Genomic DNA, 12,361 nt, shown 5'->3' with positions numbered 1-12,361 from the left:
TTTCTTTTAATTGGAGGATAATTGCTTTACAATGTTGAGTTAGTTTCTGCTGAACAACAAAGAGAATCATCTGTGTGTATACCTCTATCCCCTCCCTCCCGAGCCTCCCTCCCGCTACCCCGCTTTCCCACCTTCTCTAGGGCAACGCAGGGCACCAGGCTGAGCTCCCTGTGTGTTATACAGTAGCTTCCCTCTAGCTATCTAGGGATCTCATCTCGGAGTCACGACTGCTTTGACGATAGCCCTGTCACTTGTACCACCGAACTCACACATTGCATTCTACTTTTTGGGTTTCATTAACATTTCGTGTGATATGTGTCTTACCTCTCTAACTTTGTGAAGATGAAGATTATCCATGACTTTCTTAATTTATGTGTTGTGTCTCCAAGATGGTGCTTTGCATGTTACCTTTCTTGTCACTTTCTTTTTCTTGAAACCTCTCTTTGAAAGAGAGTTCTTAGCTTTTAAGATTGCTTTGAGTCCGTTTTTTTTTTTTCCTTTTGTGCTGCTTGATAAACACTTATTTTTTACTTTCTCCTGTTTTTACTTCAATATTCAGTGATTTATGTAGTTTTATCCAAAGATTATAGTAGTATTCTCTAAGTAAAGCAGGACCATTTGGTTTCTAATGTGGCATTGAAGAATCTTCTTATATTAGAAATGCAAGGACTTCCCCTGTTTTAAAAGGTTGTAGTCAAGGAGCTCTTTTTGATGAGTAAGTACCTGAAAAAAATAGGACTTGCAGTAGTCTCTTTGGGCCACCATAACAAAATATATTATAGGCTGTGTGGCTTAAATGGCAGACATTTATTTACTCATAGTTCTAGAGGCTGGAAGTTTCAGGTCGAAGTTTGTCTGGGTTGGGTTCTGGTGAGAGCTCTCCCTGGCTTACTGAAGGAACCTTTCTTGCAGTGGCCTTTCCTCGGTGCACGTGCATGAGAGAAAGAGACTTCTGGTGTGTTTTCCTCTTCTTGTAAGGATACCAGTTGAATTGCATCAGGGCTCCACCAATATGACCTCATAAGTAGCGTCAGTCGTGTCCAATTCTTTGTGACCCTATGGACAGTAGCCCGCCAGGCTCTTCTGTCCCTGGGATTCTCCAGGCATGAATACTGGAGCGAATTGCTATGCCTTCCTCCAGGGAATCTTCCCCACCCAGGGAGGGAACCCATGTCTCTTATGTCTCCTGCATTGGCAGGTGGGTTCTTTACCACTAGAGCCACCTGGAAAGCCTCATTTAACCTTAATTATTCTCTTAAAGGCCCCCATCTTAAATAGGCATATTGACGATTAGGGCTTTAAGATATGAGTTGGGGGAGGGGCACGATTCATAATGGGCATAATGAAAAATGATCTACATAAAATCACAGAATAATTTTGAGATAGGTCATATACATTTTAGATATGTTTAGATATGCAAATTTCTATCATAAACCACTGTCTTTAGTGGAGGTAGATGATACTGCCCGTTGCTGTTCTAGGAAAACTTGTACATTCAGTTTTTAGGTTTTTTCCTATTTTGAAACGGAACAATCTTAACTTAAAAAAAATTGCTTCTAGGTCCTATTTCTAATCCTTAATTGGGGCCTTTCAAGCCTCTTTTCATTTGTGATTTTAAGCCATAGTCATTTATGGAAACAAAGATAAATCATAGTAGTAGTTATATTTTTAAGTTTTCTAGGCCTCAGTTGAATTACGTAGCTCAAAATATGGATTTCACATGTCCTGTGCTGGCAGTTTGACCTGGGTGAATGTGAAGAAAAAGGAGGCCAGAGGTGTCACAATAGAGAAGAAATATTCCATGCCACAGGGAAAATCTAATAAAGACTAGCTTTTTTTTTTTTTTTAAATAAAAGTCTCAATTTCCAGTGCATTATACAGATTTAAAACTTAAAAAGTATCTGCATTTTCTTCCAGATTTTCTTATACCTCTTGGGACATATCTACAGTGAGCACATACTGATTACTGAGGAAAACCTAGACATCTTACCAGATACATTTATGGAATCCCCAGATGTGACTGTCATTAATAATTATGCCACATAATTATCATTTCAATGGATTTTTGGAGGTAGGTTTAAAACCTGTTGTATTTTTCAGTTAATAAGTGTAATAGTCAAATGTCATTTTAACTTATTAGGAGGTCATGAGTCAAGGGAAACATTATACAGAGATTTAATTTAAACCCATTGGTAACCTAAGCCAAGTTTAGACAATTAAAGAAAATTGCATGATTGGAAGTTAGAACCAATGATTTTTTTTCAAGTATATGCAGATACATTCTCTAATTTGCATTTTATTTTTTCCTAGAAGAATTATTTCATGAAAATTACTTTTATTTTTTGCTTATGCTTCCTACCATAGCTTTCTTTTCTTTTACTGTTGTCAGAGTGGCTGTGTAGGCTTTTCTTCTTCTGTACAGAATCCTGTGCAATGATGTTCGTAGAAGGATTGCTTGTAAAAGGACCTATTGCTTTTGGAACATACCCCCAGGCTTTTCCAAAGACAAGAAGCAAGAAGTTATAATCTTTTTTTTTGTTTGCCCATATTTATGATTTAGTTTTCCTCTTGTGGCTGTATTAACTGTAACGAGGCCAACTTTTAATTTGTTTGAATTAAGCCCTTTGATCATTTCACTTTTAGAATTATGAAAGAGCTGGAATTTGCCTGTGTTTTGTAAACTGTGAAAAAGGATACAGATTTAGAAGGAAGAATAAAAGAAAAAACTTAAAATATCATTCTGTTCTTAGCACTTGTTATTTTTGGTAGAATTTATTTCCCCCCCAAAAGTGATTTAAATATTTTCTTTTGATCTGTAATTGTTATAGGTCTTTTGAGGGCAAGCAGCATTTCCGGTCATGTTTGAATCCTCCAGAACATAATACCTTGGTTAAGATAGAAGTAGTAGCTACTTTCACTGTTCCGTTACCTGTATATGTGTTTGTTAAACATTAAACATTTGCTGTGGACATCATATTGCACCAGGCCCTGTAGCTTGCAGAAAAAACGAGAAACTACTTTTTGCATGCATTTATGTTCCATGCTAGAATGTGGGAAGTGTTTGGGAAATGCTTTCATGGAAAAGGAGAGCCTTAATGCAATGTAAAGTCCTAAATGAGGGAGAAGATGAGCAAAAAGAGAAAGGAATGAATATAAGGTTACAAACACCCAGAATCTACTTGTGAGGGTGCAGAAAAAGACACTATCATGAAAGTATAGATTGTTGAAAGAGTAGTATTGTATTTTCAAATGTGCAGATTTCAAATGTGTATCTATAGAACCCTTCACCCTCCAGATTCTACAAAGGAAACCACTTTTCAAACAGTTGCTGACTTAACAGACATTTTGAGTGTTTACTCTTAATATCTGCCAGGTACTTTGCTAGGAGGTGGGAATATATGAGGAATAAAACAGATATGACCCTTGACCTCATGGAGCTTGTTGGTCCTCCTATAAAAGGTGAGCACATGTTTGCAGCACAGTGATAAAGTATCCGATAGTATGTTAATATCAGGGATAACTAACCAGGTTTTGGAGGTAAAGGAATTGAACCCTTACCATCACTATTTGAAAATAGTTTTTGAAGAATTTTATGGAATCATTTTCTTGAACAGTGATTCATACAGGTCATTTGTATAGTAGGTGCTGTCAATCTTGTTTTTAAGTTTTCCTGTCTCCTGTGTTTGTCTTCCCTATCCCCGTTTGGCTGTCAGTATGGGCTTCTAGAAAATATCATTCAAAATTAATCAAACCATAGTATTATATATAAAATATAAAAAAAATGCTCACTTATAGAAGAGTATTGATCAACTTATTAATTTCAGGATGGCTTAAGAGATCAACACATAAATATTTGCCTACCTTTGAAAGTTCAGGTTTATGTTCTCTCTGTTTTGGTTTTCAGTGCTTAAGTTGAAGGCTTTGTGTGTGTGTGTGTGTGTGTGTGTGTGTGTGAATGAATATTTATTTATTTGGTCATTCATAATTTTTCTGACCATCAAAGTTTATTTTATTTTTAATTAAATTTATTTAAACAAAAACAGTCCAAGAATACTTTGGAATATTTTTAAATAGAAAATACTATTTCCAAATATGAAGTCAAAATATACCTGTGATGGATTCATTTTGATATTTGGCAAAACTAATACAATTATGTAAAGTTTAAAAATAAAATAAAATTAGAAAAAAATACTGTAATTAGAAGGTGTCACACTTCAGAGTGTAACAGACACTTATTAGATAATAAAAAATAGGGGAAATATGCTTGTTATGAACAAGCAATTGAACAACAATATTATGAACAATCAATATTGTAATGAACAATCTCTATTCATTAAAAATAGAATCTATATTCATTAGAATTCATTAATTATTTTAATTTTTATTGCAAAATGTAACTGTTATACATTGTATCCTGTTAGAGATTATAAATGTAGTTTGCCATAGACTGGTAAGTAAACACCAGAGGATGGTTTTCATCTGCTGGTTGAAGGGTTTTGAAAGTAAAACTATAGCCGTTTTTTTTCATCTCTTTCCTACTCCCAACCTCTGTAGCTATAGTTTTGATTTAAAAAATCTTCACACTCAAGTCCAAAATATTGAGAAAACATTTTGATTTTAAAAACATACATGGATCTGAAAGACCCATATATACACGTGTAATGTGTCAGTTAGCACACATATGTAAAGTGCATGTATGGGTGTGATAGAGAGCTACTGAGAGGAATGGCTAAACATCGGCTGATGCTGTTTGGTTTCCACCTTTGGTGTTCTTGGCCCAGTCTGTGCTGACAACGAACCTCTGGGACGTCCCCTCAGTGCTGTGGGGTCTTTTCCTGCCAAATATTGTTCTCTTGCAAGATTAAATAGCTGAATCAGTGTGGCCTGAATCTTGATCCTGCTGAGAATATTAAGACTCCTGCAGGTTGTAATACAGATTAGCTGGTGAGAGCTCTGTTGGAAAAATAAAGTGAGTTTCTCTAAATGAATTTAACAACTGCTGTGAACCTTTTTGTGTCTTCCAGCATGAATGTGTATCCTGGCAGTTAACCATTTATTTCCCTCATTTTCTCCCAAAGTTGCTCCAATCTACCCCTGGGCATTTACTGTAAATGTTTTCATAACTTTATTTCACATTTATGTTTCACCAGATAAGGCATTTGATGTGTTAAATTGCTAAGTACTGTGAAGGGTAGGTCATTATTTATTAAGAAGGAAAACCATTTTTTATACTTGTAAAAATAATTTAATGTCACTTATGTAATTAGATGAGCCACACCACTGAGCTATTTAGAGTAAACTGACTAACCTATTGCATTCTGATCATAGGTTTTATGTTACCGGTCAGAAAACTATGAAGTATTTAGTACAAGGCAGGACAGATGGCTAAAATTATTTGCACCGCTTCCAACCTCTATTCCATGACTATTTCTGCTTCTAGGCCTGCTGCTGCTGCTGCTAAGTCACTTCAGTTGTGTCCGACTCTGTGCGACCCCATAGAGGGCAGCCCACCAGGCTCCCGCGTCCATGGGATTCTCCAGGCAAGAGTACTGGAGTGGGTTGCCATTTCCTTCTCTGATGCATGAAAGTGAAAAATCAAAATGAAGTCGCTCGGTCGTGTCCGACTCTTAGCGACCCCACGGACTGCACCCTACCAGGCTCCTGCGTCCATGGGATTCTCCAGGCAAGAGTACTGGAGTGGGTTGCCATTGCCTTCTCCAGCTTCTAGGCCTAGATGATGATAAACTTTGAAGTGTCTAAATTCTATAAAGATTATGGTGCGTGCATGTGTGCATGCTAAGTCTCTTCAGTCATGTCCGATTCTTTGCAACCCCATGGACTGTAGTGTGCCAGGCTCCCCTGTTCATGGGATTCTCCAGGCAAGAATACTAAAGTGGGTTGCCATTTCCTCCCCTAGGGGATCTTCCCAACTGATTGAACCCATGTCTCTTACATCTCCTGCGTTAGCAGGAGGGTTCTTTACATGGTGCTTTCCCTTAAATGAAATATATTAAAAAGTCAACACTAACAATGGTAACTCTAACGCACAGAACATACAGATAACCTGAAAATTATGAGTGGTTTGTTAGATTTTTCTGATTGCAGACTTCTGGATAACTTCATCAAACTCTTTTCTGTTTTTTGGGGGGTCCCTCACCTCACTTATGTTTATGAAGCATGTGCTCTGTCTGCTCATGAGACAGTCCTTCCATCTGCTTCCTGCATTAGTACCCATTTGTCTCCTGACACCTCCTGTGTGTGCATGTGTGTGTGTGTGATTTCTCAGTACAAATGTCTGTGACTATGATTTGTAAATGCCAAAGCATGACACAGCTGTAAGACACTTAACCTAGTGAGTGCTGTGTTTACTTTTAAAGATTGCTCCTTAGATCATCACTGCAATTATTACAATAACATCTTTGAAATTAAATAGCTAGTTATTATTTTATAATTTGCCACCATAAGCACACCAGAAACTAACTGGGGGTAAAAAAATGTCCTGAGAGGCGCTTCACTGGCAGTCCAGTGGTTGAATCGAAGCTTCCACTGTGGGGACCATGGGTTCAGTTCCTGGTTGGGGAACAAAGATCCCTCATGCCCTGTGACACAGCCTAAAAGAAAAAAAATTGTCCAGAGAGAAGGCTCAAGAGGGGAGCAGTATCAGTTTGGCAGCTTTTAGCCTATCTTCACAAAAGAGCCAATACTTTGCAGTTACTTCAGATGAGGGTGTCAGAGTACCGCCTGACCCTGAGTTTGTGTTTTCTAAATACTTTGAAAGTTAACTTGCAGCTAGACCACACCGTCAGGAAAATAACTGAGGCTTGAACCAAGGTCTCTTGACCTCTAGTCTATTTTGCCCTTTACTTTGGATGCATGACTCTGAGTTACATTGGTGAGCATGGTTGAAATTTGCAGTCATTTAGAAATAGATTTTTGAAGTGCATTTTAAAAAGGACTGCTAGTTATTAAACTGTAATTCCTCTAAAATATCATCAGTAGCTCAAATAAAATCCATCAGTTCAAGTTCACAAAATATTAATGTGTTATCCTTAGTATGGAGAAGGCAATGGCACCCCACTCCAGTACTCTTGCCTGGAAAATCCCACGGGCGGAGGAACCTGGTAGGCTGCAGTCCACGGGGTCGCTACCAGTCGGACATGACTGAGCGACTTCACTTTCACTTTTCACTTTCATGCATTGGAGGAGGAAATGGCAACCCACTCCAGTGTTCTTGCCTGGAGAATCCCAGGGACGGGGGAGCCTGGTGGGCTGCCCTCTATGGGGTCGCACAGAGTCGGACACGACAGAAGTGACTTAGTAGTAGCAGCAGTGGTATCCTTAGTAAGTACCATCAGAATTTCCATGCCTAAGACCCAGATTCCAGTCTCCGAGTATTAAGTTGACACCCACTTTTAAATTGTGAAGTCTATAACACAAAGAAAACTGTCTATGGAAACTTATGTACAGTTTAAATAATTACTATAATAAAATGGGCACCCATGTACCTAGTACCCCAGCTTATGGAAGAGAGCGTTTTGGAACCCTTTGAAGGCCCCTTTGTTCCCTTAGGTTTATGCTCATCCCCCCTGACTAGCTACCAGCGACACAAGGGCCACCACATCTTGAAAACACAGATTTTTCACGTCAAAATGATGAGAAGATGGTATGAAAGCACAATTCCTGTACATGGGAGCAGAGTACAGGTTTTAGAGAAAAACCTGATTGGCTTTTTGCACCATTAAAGCACATGCAGTCTATAGGTTTATTCTTACTCAGCTGTTCAGAACTCATGTATGACAGTGTCGGTCACTGTGACACTGTACACCCCTGCACCACCCTTCTTTGTATGTAGATGATGCCTCCTCCCTGAACCCAGGACGGACGTGGGGACAAATGCTCATGAAGGGCTCACTTGGTGCCAGGCACAGTCTTCCATACTTGTTATTTCATTTGTTTTTTGCAATAATCCCTGGAAATAACTGTAATTATCATGTCATGGATGAAACAAGCCCAGAGAGCATAAATACATTTCCTAAATGCATACAACCAGTAAAGAACAGGGTGGAGATTTGATTCCAGGGTTTAATTTGTGTGTGTGTGACTTCAAAAATACAAAATTTTCCCTCTACAACAGAATTTTGAGTTTGTTGATTATGTGTTCGATCTGGAGAGCAGATGTAAAAGATGTGAGCCATTTTTAATCACACCATGTGGCTTTCGGGACCTTAGTTCTTTGACCAGGGATTGAACCTGGCCCCAGCAGTGAAAGCGCCAAGTCTTTACCACTGGACTGCCAGGGAATTCCCAGGAGCTTCTTTTTGTTAATTCAGCAGCTAACTCATCCTTAAATGGCATTTTGGAGGCCACGTGTTGATATTAGGACCACATATAGAAGTCCCAACTTTGTTAGCACTGGAAACAGAGCTTTATCACCAATGAGTGGCATCTCCCATTCAAACATTCCTTTCTGTGCTGGGGTACAGGAAGCCTATGCATTATCCCAGACAGCGTGAGCGTGGTATCATTCATGTGATACTTGATTAAGACCTCTTCTGTTTCAGGATGTGCTTACCTTTCTTGTTCTCCCTACCTCTGAAGGTGCCTGCTCTGTGCTTGACAATGTGCTGTAAGCTGGGAACACACTATCTAAGCATGGATCCCTCCAGCCCAGATCATACAACACAGCCAGGTCAGCATGTTAGGAAAGAGAGGAGGTTTCGGGGTTTGAGTATTATAGAGTCAGGTACCCAGCCCTAGTGGGATATGGTGGTGGTCAGAGGCGGTCACAGAAGAAGCTGGAATGAGGTGTGTTTGAAAGAATGCATAAGGATAGAGACAAGCAAGGAAGAGATGATAGTGAGTGGTGAGTGGTGAAAACTACCCCCATAAGGGACCACGTATACAAGGAGTCAAGAACGAAATTGCATGGTGTGTGTGTGTGTGAGGAACTGCACATACTCATTTTATCCTGATGATTTGGGGGAGTAACTAAAAGATATTTTTTAGTAAGGAAGTGGCACTAGACTTTCGAGCCATTATTTGTCCAAATGTTGGCAATGGTGTATCTAATCCTGTTGTCAACGTGGACCTTTTATGCGTGGGGCTGCACTGCAGGTGTCACCATAGGATCCTGAAGTCCATTACGTCTGGTTGTTAGGCCTGGGGTGATATATTTGTAGTATTTGTAGGGCTTGGCTTTTGCAGGACAAAAAAAATTTGATTTCTTGTATCTCTGTATTTTTAAGCTATGCCAATTAAAAAAGAAAAAGAACGTAAGCAGTTTTGTGGCATGGATTTAGAACTGAATGACAAACATTGAGCACAGGTGTCTGTATGGTATGTAAATAGGGCGGCGGTGTGTTCACGCCCCAACTGTGATACAAGCCTGGATGGCTAGTCTCAGACACAATGTCAGGTTGGCAGGTCTGAAAGTGTAAACCCATAATAAATATGTATGCCTTTAGCATTGCCTGCAGATGCTACATTAGTTCCATACAAATAGGGTGTGAAAATTTGTTTCTAAAATGTCTGCAATTGGGGTAGACTTATTATGTTTTCATAAAGGTTAAGTTTAAGCTTTTTTTGCTTTGTTTCTAAAAGCTAGAGGACAAACCAGAGTGCACTCACTTTGGCTCAAAAACTTAACTGCCTCTTGCTCATTGAATAGGTCAGAACTCATAGATATCAATCAGCACAGATGACTATGGTGTACATATAGATGGTCCAAGAGATGACCTGGGTTCCTGTTGTCCTCAAGACACTGTCCGGAAGTAATCTTTTCTGGGAGCTTATTAAGGATATCTGTCCGAGATTGTTCACCATTGGCTCCTCCAGTCAGAACGCAAAGGAACAAAATCCTTGTAGTTGATTAGTTTTGAATGACTTAGTTTTTATGTGTGTAAGAAATGGAAGACTTGATCCTAGTTAAAAGCAAAGGAAGAAGGAAGTTAGTTTTGAACTGTAGCAAGATATGTGGATAAGAAACAAGAAATAACTTCCTACGATATGTGGTTTGTATGATAAAGTCTTAAGGCTCCTTCAGCTTTTAAAATGACCTATTTCAGCAGAGCATTATATCTCAATCACCATGCTTCTTTTCTTGTACATCTCAAATGGAGATGATAACACTTGAGCCTGATGGAAGCCTGATGGAAAAGCCCTTTGTATGACGCAGAAGAAAGGCACTGTTAAATAAAAATGTGAAACCAGGCTTGTGGGGAGGGGTACACGGAGGGGTGGTTGGCTTTCCCTTTTTTTTTTTAATAATTTTATTAAAATTCCATTGAGAAACCCAGGGAAAGCAGTGTAGTCTGGCTTGGGAGAGTCAGAGGGAGGTGTGTGTGTAGAGGGGGGAACCCTAGGCATACATCACTGGGCTGCTCTGCACTTGACAGATGCTCTCTGAAATCCCTCCAGATCACACATTGAAAACCAAGTGGCGGTGATTATCCCTGAGGATCCCAAAATGTTATGTTTTGAAATGGGGATTAATACTGGGCAAAACATCCTCTGTTTTATGAAAGATCCCATTTTCTTCTTCCTTATGGTTTTGTTCTTTTAAGAGGAATATTTGAAGTGAATTGATGTTTCTGGCCCTGAAGAAGAGGCAACTTAACCTTATTCAAAATGTGGGAGGATGTTCAAGTCTGTTGAACAATATTGGATGACAAGGTCATCTTGAAGGACAGAATAGTCAATAATTAGAACAGACAGAAATTAAACGATAATGAACAGTAATCCTAAAGAAGATTAAAACACGGAAAACACTGCATTATTTATTTGGATTCAGTGTGAGCGTGCCAAGGGAGAGGCAGCTGGCTTTCTGCTTTTTGGAATGTTTGTAGACTAGAGACGAAGCTGTCAATCAAATTTAAGCTCTCACTTGATTCTTGCTCTCAGGTCAGATCTAACTGTAAAGTGAAGTGCGGAACAGACACGGTTAACCATGTGACTCAGGCCAGGAAAGACATGAGCCGTAGAGACAAGCCGACCTGGGCTTGGATTCTTCCTATGTGTATTTCCTTATCACTACCTGCTATTTCCTAGGCTCTGTCCTCAGCAGAACTTTGGGCCTTACGAGCTGGTTTCAGAGGCAGAAAAGACTGGGGTTCGAATGACAGCATCTCCTTTGATCATCTCTCTTTCTCTAGCAAATAGAGTCATAAAGTGTCTCTGCTTCATTTATTTCGTTGTGTCTAAGTTTCCACATCTGTAAAATGGAAATTAAAAAATACTTTCACTTGCACGATTATTATAAGCATTAAATATTAGCTCTTGTAATTAAAACACTTGGCATAGTGCTCGGTGACTGATAGTTTTGTTATTATTGTGAAATAAACTGAAAATTGAGAAAAGATTCTGGCATGAAAATGTTTAAAGAGTCATTTCATTTTGTTTTTGTGGAAACAGTATCTCCAGTCTTCAAATTTGTTACCATGTATAACCACTTTTTATTTTATTTGGACATCCTCAAAATATTATTTTGGTTATGGTCACTCATAGTTTTGTATAAAACATCTTCATTAAACAACATGGCAGAATTTTCCTGGGAACTAATGTCTATTGTAGAATTTTCATGGATGACTGTAGAATTTGGTCCTTTCAGTGGCAGTGTGCATACTGATTTAATGATTCTCATGTATTGAGGTGAAAAAAAAAAGATCTTCTCATTAATGCAGCTCGGCACAGCACATGTTATAAGTTCGCAAATGAATTGTTCCTCAGTTTAGACTCAGAAATCTAAGATTTTTAGACAAATCCCTAGTGATGTTTGGCTTCCTTACAAGCATTATGATGAACATCAGGGTTATTTAAATGCCTGCTTTTAAAAAGGATAGAGGAGGTGGGTGGAGGATGGAGAAAACCCATATTTCTGCTAGAATTCTGTATTTTAACTTAAAAGGGTTGAAACTAACACTTCAGTCCTGTTTATGCTTCATCAGAAGGTACAGATTCCAGATTTGGTATTTGATCTGCAGGAGATCTATCAATGTGCGTGGCTTTGTCCAGGTGATATGGATATTTTAAGGCAGGGTGCTGCAGTGAGCTTGCTTGTGGAGGGGTTGGAGAAGGTGGAGATGGTGGAGGGAGGGCGGCGCCTGCAGTTCTGTTACTTCTGTTCTTCCCCTGCGGTGCTTAGCGACTTCGATAAAGACATGCCAGGAATCATCGGCAGCGTTAGTTAATATCAGTAGTACTTGTATGCTCACGGTTGATGTTTGTCATATTTAACAGCCGTGGCAGAGTCAAAATTTCTGTTATTTTTCATCCAGAGATGGATTTGTTTCATGACCTTTGTTATGGATACCCACGTTGTGTATTATACAAAATCCACATCTAAGAGGGGATTGTTGCTCCTTCC

The 12,361-nt window shown here is 39.1% G+C and overlaps 1 protein-coding gene across 3 annotated transcripts in view; it reads left to right on the top strand.

Moving 5' to 3' along the window:
* The window catches only part of NEBL (nebulette), a 380,402-nt gene that overhangs the window by 212,275 nt on the left and 155,766 nt on the right, over window positions 1–12,361 (top strand). Inside the window, exon 1 of one of the 3 annotated variants that reach the window (XM_059892603.1) lies at window positions 1,921–2,071. The exons of the other annotated variants lie outside the window; for them this stretch is intronic. The gene's annotated coding sequence lies outside the window, so the exon portion shown is untranslated. Of the gene's footprint in view, window positions 1–1,920; window positions 2,072–12,361 lie in introns of those variants that run through there. 3 annotated transcript variants of the gene reach the window in all.

This window comes from Bos taurus, chromosome 13 (assembly GCF_002263795.3).
Source record: "Bos taurus isolate L1 Dominette 01449 registration number 42190680 breed Hereford chromosome 13, ARS-UCD2.0, whole genome shotgun sequence".
Lineage (NCBI taxonomy): Eukaryota > Metazoa > Chordata > Mammalia > Artiodactyla > Bovidae > Bos > Bos taurus.
Note: the sequence above shows the minus strand (reverse complement) of the source record. Positions and strands in the feature narration are given on the sequence as shown.